Source organism: Entelurus aequoreus, linkage group LG13 (genome assembly GCF_033978785.1).
Source record: "Entelurus aequoreus isolate RoL-2023_Sb linkage group LG13, RoL_Eaeq_v1.1, whole genome shotgun sequence".
Lineage (NCBI taxonomy): Eukaryota > Metazoa > Chordata > Actinopteri > Syngnathiformes > Syngnathidae > Entelurus > Entelurus aequoreus.
The window spans coordinates 35,426,358-35,442,271 of record NC_084743.1 but is presented as its reverse complement, the minus strand read 5'-3'; the positions used below and the strand labels follow the sequence as shown (position 1 = coordinate 35,442,271).

The following is a 15,914-nucleotide window of genomic DNA, read 5'->3' as shown; positions in this document are numbered from 1 at the left end:
TGCATTTTTTTGGGATAGGCCGAAATACCAGGAGAAAACCCACGCAAGCATTTGGAGAACATGCACACTCCACACAGTGATGTTCAAACTGAGAATTCCGGAGATCTAATATGCGAACTAGGGGTCCAATGATTTGCCGTCATTGTCGACAAATATCGGTAGTAAAATGTGTCGCCGACAAATAAATCTTGTTTTCCCGGTTTGAAACAGGTCAATGTGGCCACTCGCAACTACATCGCAGGTAAAACCATGTCAAGTGTAGGAACATTTCACCTTTATCCCGTTAAAAACAGGAATACCTTGCTCATTTTGCGAAGCAGACCTTGTTTTTATGGCAGTACATTTAAAGCAGAGGCATGATGTCAGAGATCTGGAGGATCTCAACTCGATAAGATAGTAAGCTTGTTACCTCGCTAGCTAGCTAACAAGTGTGAAACAAGTTGTGTGTAAAACAGATTTAACTATCATTTTAGCCAAAGTCTTCCAGCTAAACTATGTCTAGATCAATTCAGGTACTTTTTTAAATTTGTCACCAACTTCAGGTGTGAAGCAGCGAACATTAGGCACCATGGCGCTGACATCATAAAATAATAAATATACAATCTATTAGATAGCTAACATGCTTAGAATTAATCGAGTCAATCAAATTGCTAAAAAATCCCTGGAGTTCCTGAATGATCAATAACATACCATACGTTTGCAGCTTTTTAAACACATCATCACAAAATGTCCATTTTTTTTATTTGTTCATTGTTGTTTGTTTTTATTGCTGCTATTTTTACTTTGTTTGGTTTTCATAAACAAATTATACATTGTTTATGTCAACACTAGGTCTGTCCTTGCTTTTAAATGGACAAAGGTTTAATAGTTGTTTTGTTTTTTGTAACATTCTAATAAGCAGCACATTTACAGTACAAATAAACATTTCTGAACGATATAGTCATCTTTGTTAGTTAGCATATGCCAAACATATCTTGAACTGAACTTAAAAGCAGATGGCTTAATCAGAGCAACTGAATACGTTTATGCTATATAATCCAAATAGTTGACTAATCGTTAAGATAATCGCTGATTAGTCAACTCGTCGCCAAAATAGTCGTTAGTTGCAGCCCTAGTGCTAGTTTACTGATGCTAAAATTAGATGTATCATTTTTAAGATATTATTAGGAGGGCTGTCAAAGTTAACGCAATAATAACGCGTTAACTTGAAATTTCAATCACGACACTTATTTTTTTAACGGGCGATTAACGCACACACGTCTTCTTTGACCCCCGGGCAATGCTGTAGCGGGGGGAACTTGGTTGCAATTCACTTGCGACTGATGAGCCACAGTTACAAAAAAAACGGAATGATTGGTCTTTATTTGTACTCCATCCTCTTTTGCTTATTTGTTTTTAACTTAATTGCCTACATAAATCCCCATCACATATTTTCCAGATGGAAAAAAAAGGAGTACATGAAGCCAGGTTTTATTTTGTGCAATATTAAGAAAACTAACACTGCATTGTTGTACAGTGTTTTTATGTTGAATACATTTGCAAAACAATTGCAAACATGTTAATATAAGAATAATTGGATATTGTTTTGATATATTTGATGATCAATAGATAAAGAGAAAACATTTTTTTACATTTAAACAGTTTAAGATTTCATTATGACACAAATTACAATTTTTTACCACATGAACACACACAAAAGTACCAAATATTGGTACCATTGAGTACCGGTATCAATTTCCAGGTACCAGGAGTACCGTATCGATTTAGATGTGAAAGGTACCCACCCCTATTTGTCATAGATGTTTTATAATATTGTTGTGTGATATTTGCACCTAAGGAAATGATAGTCCATCAGTTGAGGAAAATGTGTACATTTTTATAACATGTTCTGGTCGAGTCCTCAATTATAGGATGATTAGCAGGTTGAAATTATATTGTATTAATTAATAGGGAATGTTCATACGTTGCCATGCAGAAATATGAAGACCATAACTTGTACAACATGTAATTTACAGAATATTAGAAACATTTATACAGGGAGAAATATCAAAGATTACAGCTGGGATAGGCTCCAGCCCCCCGCGACTCCAAAAGGGACAAGTGGTAGAAAATAGATGGATGGATATACCAAACATCTTTGACAATCAAATCATCATCAATCCACATTTTGTGTTATTTATGTGTAAAACTGTTCTTTAAACATGGAATTGTAGCTCCTCCTCTGTATGCAAGTGCTTCTAAAGCAGGAATACAAATTCTGTATTTATACAAAATACAAAATCTGGCAAGACACCAACACGCATTTTTTTATTTATTATTGTCATTAAATCATGTTTGGTCATTTTTGTGATGAGCTGTTTAAAAAAGCATAAAGTTTAAAATACATTTCATTAAAGCAAATTAATTGTTCATTCAGTGTTAAAACTTGAAAATGATCTGTCTAGGATACACTTATTACTGATGAAAAATTATGTATATCTGTGATTAATCACAATTAATTTTAAAGTAACTATGACCAAAATGTGATTAATCGTGATTAAATATTTTAATCGATTGACGTTTACTTACAAACTTGTAACAGAATTTGGTAAATGTTATTTTTCAGATTTTTCAGTATGAGACAACTCGAGGCAGAGGGAAGGCCCAGTCTTTTACTGCAGGCATCAAACATCGACTGCTAACTCTTACATGGCAACATCCTGACTCCTAGTGGCGGCTGTCGTAATTGCAATGACAGTATAATCCAATCGAGCGCTGATAACTCGCTCTAATACAGCACAGGGACGGGCCAATTAAATGACGTAACGGGCCACTTAAATGATATGGCAGACCACATTGAATGACATAGCAGGCCACACTAAATGATGTGACAGACCACAGTGAAAGACACGGCGTGTAGCTTTAAATGACGTGATGGGCCACTCTAAATGATGAAACGGACCACACTAAATGATGTGGCAGACCACATTGAATGACACGACGGGCAGCTTTAAATGACGTGACTTTCCACTCTAAATGATGAAACGGACCACATTAAATGATGTGGAAGACCACATTGAATGACATAGCAGGCCACACTAAATGATGTGACGAACCACAGTGAATGACACGGCGGGCAGCTTTAAATTACGTGACGGGCGACTCTAAATAATGAAACGGACCACGCTAAATGATGTGGCGGACCACATTGGATGACACGGCCTGGCAGCTTTAAATGACGTGACGAGCCACACTAAATGATGCAACGGACCACATTAAATGATGTGGCAGACCACATTAAATTACGTCACAGACCACCTTAAATAATGTGACGGACCACAATAAATTTTGTGGCCGGCCAAATCTGGCTCCCTGTTTGACACATGAGTCTTAAATGCTTAAAAATGAAATAAATGTCTAAATTTTTTTATTTGTTTATTTATAATAAGAAATAAAGTCATACCAAAGACTATAAAAATGGGACCCATTACCTCCCTGCTTGGCACTCAGCATCAAGGGTTGAAATTAAGGGTTAAATCACCAAATGTCTCCCGGGCGCAGCCACCGCTGCTGCTCACTGCTCTCCTGTGGGGATGGGTCAAATGCAGAGGATAATTTCACCGCACCTAGTGTGTGTGTGACAATCATTGAGCCCTTTGAGACACTTGTGATTTAGGGCTATATAAATAAACATTGATTGATTGATTGATTGGCACGTTAACTTTAAAACATGTTTTAGTATATCGGTACTTTTTGAGCTCATTTAACAAAAAAGTGATAATGATGTTCATTTTTTGCCACAATAACAGCGATATGAAATGTTCATATTCTTACATTCCTAACTTCATTCGGCACAAGGTTTTGGATTAAACAGCCAGTTCTAAATCTACTCCGCTAAAGTTGAAAACTCCACAACTGAAATAAACGAGTGACCAGACAAACGTTTATAAGTTTTCCACTACAACTATAAAAAAGTTTTGTGCTGGCTCTCACTTCAACTCAGTGGCTCAAAGTGTAGCAAGAGTAGAAGCAAAAAAAAAAAAAGGAGCAGATGTCGTCACTGCAAATCATTTTTCAACACAACCACATAGGCCTCAACAGCCCACATGCACGCCGTATTTTCTTACAGGGGCCACGGTGCCTCGGAATGGCTTCAGTGATCCAGCTCGCTCACATAAGCAGCGGGTTGCAAGGGTTGGGTTCCAGCGCCTTCTGCTTTTCAGGACTCTCAGCAGGAGTGGGAGGATGTCGTGGAAGAAGAGGGTGCTCCTCCCCCACTTTAGAGTCACATAGTATTCACCCTCTAACCCTCCTCTCTGTCTCTGTACGCTAGACTTCATCGGTATTTGCTTTCAAAAAAGCTTTGCCCCCCTCCCCTTCTTGGGCTACAACTCACGCACACGCACGCGCACGCACGCACACGCACACGCACACACACACACACACACACACACACACACACACACACACACACACACCACACACACACACACACACACACACATTTTTTATTTATTTCCCTCTGTTTGGTTCATTTTTTTCCCCCAGAAATATACACAAAAAGAAATAGATCAATAAGGCAGGGCTTGTACGTGAAACTAGGGAAAAACAGCAACCTTGAAGGTTTCATCACATCCACACACGGAGATGAAAGTGACGTGACCACTAAAGGTCTCGCAATACCACAGAGCCCCCGAACGGGGCTGAATGAGCTGAATAGGCTCATCCATTCTTTTCCTCCTTTCACTGGCGGTAGGCTTTAACTGTTGGAACTCTTCATCGCTCACAATGGCGCAATGCACTAAAACGCTTTCTTTCCTCACTCATGCAAATCACCTCGGCCCTGACTGGTCTTGTCGTCACGTGAAGTGGAAAACACACATTGTCTTCCCTCGAAAATGTGCACATCATGTTCTCCCCGCGAAAAAATTGCGGCCCATTCCACAGAATCTGTCTTTCCAGGTAAACAAATGTTTAAAAATATATGATTTAGGGCTGTGTGATATAGCTGAAAACTTTATCTATATACGTTTTTTTTATACTGGTCGACACCGATAATTATTGATATATTTTATGACCAACGGAAAATATTGGCCGGGAGAAAAATATATTAAATGTTAAAGGGGAATCGTTCACAATGACAGATGGATTTTTTTAAATGCATTCTAACCTGTAAATAAACTTAAATAAAAGTGAATTTCAGCCATAAAATCTAATAAATAACCATTCAAAAATGCCAACAATACTCCATTTAATGATTTCAATATTAACCAAGTATTAGTGATATTGTTATTATAAGTGCTAACGCAGACAAACTATTTATAGCAGCAAATACTGATACAGATAACTTGAACCTTTTAAAAACGGACAGTGATAACTTATCTATTACAGGGATAGCCTAGGGCTGGGCGATATATCGATATACTCGATATAGAAAATGACTATATCGTGATATTCGAGTATATGTTCTCACGCAGTTGCTTTTAGCTGCGGGGCATTAAATTGCATGCGTTTCTCACTCTTTCCTGTCTCTCCTTCTCACAGAGACTTAAAACAAGCGCACCTTCTTACATTCGTCACATGTGCAACGTCACACGCTCCCGGGAAGCAGAGAGGTAGCGACATGGTAACGTTAGCTGTGATGCTAACGGAGTGGTGCGGGTGGTAATACGAGAGAGAGAAGGTGCAAATCTGGTAACAAATGGAGGAAGTATTAATTCCTAAGAAAAACAGCACGGGATCCATCGTCTGCCGGTGGTTTGGCTTCAAGCGGGAAGATGTTAAACATTTATGCGGCAAAAGCGTTGCTACTAAAAGTAGCAGCACTGCTTATTTGTAGCATCATTTGAAAAGTCACCCGGTAGAGAATGAAGAGTGCTTCAAACTCCGCATGTCAACATCTCTGTTCGGTGCCACACCCACTCAATGCCGAAGCAACTATTTCCACATCAACATCGTATGACCTATACTATTTGATATGCAGCTCATTTTTATGTGACACTTATTGAAATATCTTGTGTGACATCATGTACAAAAGTGCACTTTATTTGTTTTGAACTATTGTAGTGGCGTTCTGTACAAAAACTACACTTTAATTTAGTGTTGTTTTCATATGTAATCTTAGTGACATCATGCACAAAAGTGCACTAATAACTTGTTTTAAAATGTCTCTGACAATCTTACACTTTCTGTTCTGGAAATGACATGAATGTTTGTGCCAATGCGTAATAACTGCTTAATAAATACACTTTTGCTAAATTGACTTAGTTGTGATTTCCCTCTCTGCATGAAAGTTTAAAATGAGCATATATTAATGAAGTATGAACAAGAATTTTTTAATGTAGACACATAGAATCATCATACTGCTTTGATTATATGCATCAAGTGTTTATTCAAGGCTAAGGCAAAATATTGCGATATATATCGTGCATCGTGACATGGCCTAAAAATATCGAGATATTAATAAAAGGCCATATCCCCCAGCCCTGGGATAGCCGGTATGGACCTTAAATAAATCTTGCGATAAATATTGGGGACGGTGTGGCTCGGTTGGTAGAGTGGCCATGCCAGCAACCTGAGAGTTCCTGGTTCAAACCCCGACTTATTGCGTCACATATTGGCTTAAATCATTTTGTTTTGCCCTCAAAGTCCTACCGTGTCCAAGAACCTATTTCCTGAATTTGTAAACAATAATAAAAATGACAAAAAAACTTCTAATAAAAAATATTGAGATAATCACTGTATTATTGACCAGATACTGACACTATACTTAGTATTATTACAGTTGATGTTTATTTTTATCTACCCTAGCTTTGCGGTTAGAATGGCTTAAGGGTCCTCCTGCGGTGTTTAGCAATTCCTCGTCCTCCAGTGATACTTGTAAGAAACGTACTTTATTTGCCGCGATGGAGGATTGCTGACTTAGAAGTGTCTTTTTACTGTGGAGGGACGTTAGCTGCTAGCTCACTAGCAAGGACGCTACATTGTGTTCAAAACACGATTGTTCGCTTGTCGCTGTCAAATTTGCAGGACACAGCTAGAATGCTTCATCAGCATGTATAATCGCAATGTAACAAAAGTATTAAAAGCTCTATCGTCGGCCAAATTCATATAATTTATATCCTATATCGTGCAACCCTAATCTATAATCTTTACATTTTGGATTTTAACTGTAGTTTGAGTACAACTTTCTTTGTGGCTGGCTTTGGGGCATTTTCTTTATCAGCAGGTGGCCAAAACACCGTTGTCGCAATGCTGTCGCTTCAGGTGGCTGATGAGGTTTGATGAGTTGAACTCAATGTTTTTTTCCCTACTCGTAGAATGTTTGCAGAACATTTGATGCAAATACTGTAGCACGCAAATTTTTTTCCTATGAAACAGTGAAGAAGTCCCGCACGCTCGACGCCATGTTTGTTTACAATGAACACAGTGGAAGTTTATAACCTCCGACAAGATAGGAAAAAGAGGAGCACTTGATTTGTGCATCCCAACCCCCCTACAGCACAGGACGGGTAAACTAGCTTCGTTGGATTGTTTTGGGTTTTTTATCGGTTATCAGAGCGACTGTATTTCCTATATAAAACGATCCTCATACGGGCCCGATAATTATCTGTCGGATATTTATAGAGCACCCCTAAATATAATCATCTACATCCTTCAGATGCTTATATTGTTTTTGCATATTTGAAATAAAATGTAGGGGTGTTCCTGGCGTTTTACTCAGTCCTGTTACCCTAACACATGACTCCTTCTGAAAAATGTGGAATATTCCACAAATCACATGGTCCACAGTAAAATGCATCATTCACATATTCTGCAGGTCATTGGAAGAACAAAAGTATGTTCACTCATTTATTTGTATGTATTTTCCATCATATTTCCACTATGACTGGAGGTTAAAATTGCAGCAGAATCCTGTTACCTACAGTATTGATTTATTATATTTGTTCATTTTTAAAATGCTATTTTTGTGTTGAATCATTGTAATGTGTTTAGTGCCAACATAAATGCGATGTTGCTACAATTGCATGTAATAAATAATGATATGCTAAAAACTCACTCTTGTTACTTTCAGTCCTGTTACTCAAATAAGTCATTTTCTGCTTATTAACCTTATACAAAAAGGAAATAAAGTTGTCTCAGATGGACGAATACACAGTTTGAGTACAGTGGTAAAATGTATATACATCATAGCTCGGTTGGTAAAGCGGCCGTGGCAACTTGAGGGTTCCAGGTTCGATGCCCTCTTTTGCCATCCTAGTCACTTCCGTTGTGTCCTTGGGCAAGACACTTGACCACCTGGTCCCAGTGCCACCTTCAGTGGTATAAATGTATCTTAAAGATGTAGATGATGGGTTTCACTATGTAAAGCGCTTTGAGTCGCTACAGAAAATATAAATATAATAAATGTATAAATATATATATAATTCACTTCACTCACATTTGGAGTAAAAAAACAAAGCTACTCCTCTCAGACTTGAGGAAAAAAAACATTCTTGCAAGATTTTTAAAAGAACTTCCGTCTCATTGTCCTTTAAGATTATTCAAGATGAGCTTGTGTCTTTACGAGGATTGTATTTTCAACTTCTTTTTCGAATTTTGTCCCTTGGAGCTGCTCTTTTTTGTGTTGAAAATTTAGTTTAGTTTAGTTTATTAAGGATCTCCATTAGTCTACACCGCAGTGGAGACTATTCTTTCTGGGGTCCAGAATTTTTCGACAAAATTAATCCCCAAAAACACAAACAAAGGAGAAATAAATATTTGTTTTGCTTTTTGTGAAAATCCTCATGAACCCTAGAATATTTATTTTCAAGCCTGCTGTTGAACCGGAAAAAAAAGTGAAACCCAGAAGCCCATGGATGAGTTGAACCGGAAGAATGTTACTTAAAAAAGCTCAACCAAGCCGATTTTAGGAAAACTGAATGACAATTCAAAGCACAAACACTTAAATGGGAATTAAATAAAATTAAATAAAAGTAATTAAGTCAGAGCAAAATATTTAATGAATAATGTAACTAAACAAAACACATTTAGCCCTTTCTGTACAACAATACAAGTTTCATTCATCTCCCAGTCTGCGTCTTAAACTCACTGAACAAACATCTTGATTTACTTATATCCACTGGTACAGTGATTCTTACCAAGTACCACCACAGAAAACACAATGCTCTCTCCAAGTACTACCACAATGACCAACATTAAAATAAAGCAGCGTAGTAGGCCTCAGTATTCATTAAAAACAAGGCAAATGTTTTATTTAACAAGTATATTTAATATTATTGGCCACTGTAACATTACACACAGTTCGAACAATAACACCTTGTTTGAATATAGGAAATATAAAACACTGCACTAAAATAATGAATCAAATAAAATGTATTATATATAATTAAGTGATTATTTGCCGTACCACAGTTTGTGAATCACTGCACCAGTAAAAAGTAAAAAACCTCTTCACATTCTCATTATGGGGTATTGTCAGTAGAATTTTGAGGACAAACAAACAAATTTTGAGGACAAAAACGAAGTTATTCCATTTGGAATAAGGCTGTAACATAACAAAATGTGGAAAAAGTAAAGCACTGCGGATACTTTCCGGATGCACTGTATATATATATATATATATATATATATATATATATATATATATATATATTATATATATATATATATATATATATATATATATATATATATATACAGTGCATCCGGAAAGTATCCGCATATATATATATATATATATATATATATATATATATATATATATATATATCTATATATATATATATATATATATATATATATATATATATATATATATATATATATATATATATAATATACACACACATATATATATATATATATATATATATATATATATATATATATATATATATATATATATATATATATATATATATATATATATATATATATATATATATACGTATATATATATACACGTATATATATATATATATACATATATATATATATATATATATATATATATATATATATATATATATATACGTATATATATATATATATATATATATACGTATATATATATATATATATGTATGTATATATATATATATATATATATATATATATATATATATATATATATATATATATATATATATATATATATATATATATATATATATATATATATATATATATATATATATATATATATATATATATATATATATATATATATACATACATACATACATACATACACATTGGTGCCAGCTGTGAAAAGGTTTGGAAGTGAACCTGCGTAACGTCACATAAACAATAAACAAACAGCTGAAGGTAAACATATTTTAACACTTAAATAAAAAAACATTTCATGTTTCATTTGCCAAAACATTAAATAAATCCAGACAAAGGAGTTCCTCTTTCCTCTTTTTAGCACCAATTACTCTTCTGGTTTTGTTGGTTTAGCTTCCATTGTGTTTTCCATCTGTGCCATGTATTCATTAAAAAACCTGTTTAAAAGATTTGTATGTGTGTATGAGTACTTTATGACTAGGGATGATGTTTGTTAAAAAATTATCGATGTCGATGCCATTATCGAATCCTCTTATCGAACCGATTCCTTATCGAATCCAGATAGGTTGTTGTGTGTGCACTGAGTTCCAAAAGCCGTAGATGTTATGTTACTGGGCCGGCACGCTGTTTATATGGAGGAAAGGCGGACGTGACTGAGGACAGCATGCGGACGTTGAAGGGTGAAGGTTTCAGGTGAGAGAGGACGCTAAAGGCACGCCCCCAGTGAGCATATAGTGCTGCTATGTGCGTTGTAAATAAAACAATTGCCGACAAACACATCACCAAAATGGACGAGGTGACGCTCACTTTCGACATCCCGGTGAAGCACACTGTGGAAAAGAAGGGGACCAGCACGGTAGCGAATCCATACGCACAACAGGGCAAGAGAAGTCGGCTATGGTGATTTTCAACGGGAAGACGCTGCCGAAAGAAAAGTTTCCACCTGGAGTCATTATTAAGGCATGACGAAGGAACTCCAACAGCTGGACATGGGTGTAAACAGGACGTTCAAAGTGAAGTTGTGAGTGTCATGGGAGCGATGGATGACAGACAAACACAGCTTCACGAAAACTGGGAGGCAGCGTCGGGCGAGTTACGCCACAATCTGTGAATGGATCGTGGATGCTTGAGCTAACGTGTCTGCTTCCCCTGTTGTTCGAGCTTTCGCAAAAGCCGGCATCATTTCCGAGGAGCCCCACGGCAGCGAGACTGACTTTGAAAATGAGGAGAGGGAATCTGGCGTGTTTGATGGAGAACTTGCCCAGCTGTTCATTTCGGACACAGAAGATGAGGACTTTGATGGATTTGTGGATGAGGATTGATCAAAAAATAATGTGAGTACATTGATAAATACTTCAATAAAGTACAACCGAACTCAGCTTTGCTCCTGCTGCCCTTTTAAAACAGCGTCCATGCATGCTAGCGTATGTTTTAAGCTAGCGTATGTTTTTAGCTGGTGTATGTTTATGCCTGCGCCCAAAAATACTCTGCGCCTTATTTATGCGTTAAATACAGAAATAGCACCCGTAACTGACACGGCGCCTTTTAATACGGTGCGCCTTATGGTCGCGAAAATACGGTATAGTGGCTTCGATAACGGGAACCGGTTTTCAAAAATGGATTCGAACTCATGGAATCGGTTCTTTTCTTATCGAAGCATCGGGAGAACCGGTTTTCGAACATCATCCCTATTTATGACCACATTCAACTAGGGATGTAACCCTTAACGGTTTAATGAAAGGCCGTGGTAAATGATTAGTGATTGATAAACACACTTCCATAAACTCACGACCGGTGGTACTGATCATTTACTGGAAAAGCAAGCGCTATAGCGCTTACATGGCTAACTAGCTTAAATGATCACAATCCAAACTTTTATAAACACATTGCTGTCTGAGCGGAACAATATTTCATGCTTCTTCTGCCAAGGAAAGTACATTGTGTGACCTACTCAGTGGCCCAGTGGTTAGTGTCCGCCCTGAGATCGGTAGGTTGTGAGTTCAAACCCCGGCCGAGTCATACCAAAGACTATAAAAATGGGACCCATTACCTTCTGCTTGGCACTCAGCATCAAGGGTTGGAATTGGGGGTTAAATCACCAAAAATTATTCCCGGGCGCGGCACCGCTGCTGCCCACTGCTCCCCTCACTTCCCAGGAGGTGAACAAGGGGATGGGTCAAATGCAGAGGACAAATTTCACCACACCTAGTGTGTGTGTGACAATCATTGGTACTTTAACTTTAACTTTAACTTAACTTTAACTTATTTGTTTTAATAGAATATGGTTAATATTTTTGAGCACATTCAACAATACGGTGATAATTTATACTACATTTTCATGTGGTTACATCCCCAATACGCATTATTTATATGGTCTTTTGCTAGCTATAAAGAGCAGTATTGAAGAGTTTTAAGATCATTAGCAGCATTGCTGAGCTAATAATAAAAGCCAACAGCAGCAAATGTCACTAAAATGCCCCACAAAGGCGTCGAGTGTTTGTTGACCGCTCAGACCGAAGAGCAAACAGTAAACTTCCAATCTATTAACAATAAGTACACAGCTCTGTGAGGCGCTACGTGTTCTTGCTGCTACTGCACGCTTTCGTCCGTTGTTTATTTCTTGGCTTTAAAGCATTAAGAGATTAGGGCCTCTGATTATATCAGTATATTTAACCGTTTTTCATGCAAACAAATCTGCACTTGTTATACATTGATTTGCATTCAATTAGCAAATCATGCCAAAGTATGCAGCGTGTTCCTAGAATAAAATGAAACGTATTAGACAAAAACAACTAATAAAAACTGCAACAATGGTTGAAATCCACCAAGGCTGCCAACAACCTGAGCATCTTGCAGTAAAGGATCTTTGAGGATCTTAATGCAAACCAAAAATACTAACAATCTACACAATACAAACAAAGTAGCATCTTATTTATAATGTCTTCATCTGCAAAAAACAATAATAATATTAAAAGAAAATTTAATAAAAAAAGGAACGTGATCAACATATATACCAGATTTCCTGCTTATCACACACTGGTGCCAGTTATTTGCCACCTTCTGATGGGGCGCTACCGAGCGGGGTTTGGATCCAATATTATTGTCATTTTGCCAAATAGTAATAACATTAATAATAATTATAATTGGTATTGTTAATATAGTAATGTTTATATTCATTTAATTAATGAAATAATCACACTAATAATAGTAATAAGATTTATAATGGATATGTTAATAATAATTCACTTAATAATACAACAATAATAATAAGACTAATGTTTATTATATAAATACAAATAATAGAAATGATAATTAAAATAGTAATGTTTGTAATAAATCGACTGATGTAATATAATAATAATTTAATTGATAAAATAATAATAGTAAATCAGTCAAATAAAAAAAGACAGCTGCAAGGTGAGATGTATTTTTTTAATTTTACTTGTATTTACTATTTTTGCCATATCATATTTTTTTAAGATAAAAAAATTTAAGAATATTTTTCTCAGTGTAAAAAGTTTGGACAACATATTTTTTTTTTTTTTTTTTTTACAGTTTACAGGACATTGAAGTACTATTAGTAGTACAATAAGTATACTTCACTATAACTATAAGTACCCTGTGGAAGTACTGGGGAGTATTACTGCAGTTCTCTGATCACATCTTCCCATATGGATCAAGTTGCAAGTTGAAACATTGTTTGGATTCCGATGTCAGATAAGTAGAAAGTGCAAATGAGATCTTTTTGCTGACACGCGAGGCAAAGCCAAAAGAGCAGAAAGGAGAAAATAAGCTGATAAAAATTGGTGGAAAAGAGAAAGTTTGTGCTCCAAAAGGTGCTGCTGTCAGCATCACTTCAAACTTCTGCTTCTTACCTTTTCGACAATCAAGATGTCCCACTTCGCTTTTTTCGCTTAACTTTCGTCCGCACGGTTCCTTCAGGAGTGGCTCGGTACCGGAATCAAACCAGCGTCTCGCCGCCGGACGCCAATACCTCCATGTACGAAGTTAAGGGAAAGTTTCAACGACGAAGTTTGCTGCAATCCTTAAAGCAGAGCAGAAAATGTGGCGTCCAGATCTTCTTTCGCGTCCATCTCCTCCAAAAACTAAAACGCCGCGCTCTTTGCTCGCTAGCTTGGCGCGTTTTTCTGCCGCCAATCGTGAAAGATCAATGAGAAGTATGAAGGGAAAAGTTACTTTAAAAAGACTTCTTGTGTTCTTGTGCAGACACGCAGCCGTGCTGCGATCATCAGGACTACTGATCTGTTTTCAATCCGACCCCCTTCCCTCCTCCTCCTCCTCCTCCTCCTCCTCCTCTTCCTCGGTGAGTTTGGGCCATTTGCTGGGCGGACTAACTCACTCAAACTAAATAAACTCACAACTCACTCGAATTACCAAAAATTATTTCAGTTCTGGTCAAAAGTTTCTCTGATGACTAAAATTCTGCTGCTTCATTTTTGTGATGCTTACAAAAACGGTATGTTATTTCAGTATTTACTCATCAATCATAAAACAAGTTAGTTTTAACACTAAACTTTTTTTGTAGTAGTTAGTAATGCTCTCTAGGTAACAAATGAAATAACCCCATCTAAAAACAAAACAAACTAACTTCAAGTAACTATTGCAACCCCCCTTACTGACTCAAAGTAACTAACAGATGCCAAGTAAACTAACAAATTCATTAACTCAATTAGAAAAAACATTCAAACTAACTAAACAAACCCTTTCTAACTAAACTACAACTAACTCAACCAAGCAACTCACTCTATCTATCTAAAGTAACTAACTCTACCTAACTAAATCAAATATCTCACTATATTCACACAAAGTAACCCAACAAAACTCATTAACCCACTTAAACTAAATTCAATAACTCACTAATGGACTCAAAGTAACTAACTAACCAAAACTAAGTAGTCTAACACATTTAGTAAATCACTAAAACTACCTACAAGTAACCCAACTAACCAACTCACTCCATCTAACTAATTTAATTAACTCTAAATCAAATATCTCACTATAGTCACACAAAGTAAAGAAAACAAAACTCACTAGCCCACTTAAACTAAATTAAATAACTCACTAACAGACTCAAAGTAACTAACCTAAACTAACTAATCTAACAAATGTACTAACTCACTAAAGAGTACAGGTAACCCAACTAACAAACTCACTCCATCTAACTAATTTAATTAACTCTGCCTAATTAAATCAAATTCCTCACCATTTTTACACAAAGTAACCAAAACAAAACTCACTAACCCACTTAAACTAAATTAAATAACTCACTAACAGACTCAAAGTAACTAACTAACCAAAACTAACAAATCTAACAAATGTACTAACTTACTAAAACCACCTACAGGTAACCCAACTAACAAACTCACTCCATCTAACTAATTTAATTAACTCTGCCTAATTAAATCAAATGCCTCACCATTTTCACACAGAGTAACCAAAACAAAACTCACTAACCCACTTAAACTAAATTAAATAACTCACTAACAGACTCAAAGTAACTAACTAACCTAAACTAAGTAGTCTAACACAGTTAGTAACTCACTAAAACTTCCTACAAGTAACCCAACTAACCAACTCACTCCATTTAACTAATTTAATTAACTCTGCCTAACTAAATCAAATGTCTCACTATATTCACACAAAGTAACCAAAACAAAACCCACTTAAACTAAATTGAATAACTCACTAACAGACTCAAAGTAACTAACTAACCTAAACTAAGTAGTCTAACACATTTAGTAACTCACTATAACTACCTATAAGTAACCCAACCAACCAATTCACTCCATCTAACTAATTTAATTAACTCTACCTAACTAAATCAAATACCTCACCATATTCACACA

General features: G+C 36.1%; 1 protein-coding gene across 1 annotated transcript in view; it reads right to left on the bottom strand.

The window, feature by feature from the left end:
* LOC133663355 (zinc finger protein GLI2-like) overlaps nt 1-14,320 on the bottom strand; it is a 184,864-nt gene extending 170,544 nt beyond the window's left edge. Inside the window, exon 1 of the mRNA XM_062067765.1 lies at nt 13,923-14,320. The gene's annotated coding sequence lies outside the window, so the exon portion shown is untranslated. The remainder of the gene's footprint in view (nt 1-13,922) is intronic.
* Between the last annotated feature and the right edge of the window lie 1,594 nt (nt 14,321-15,914).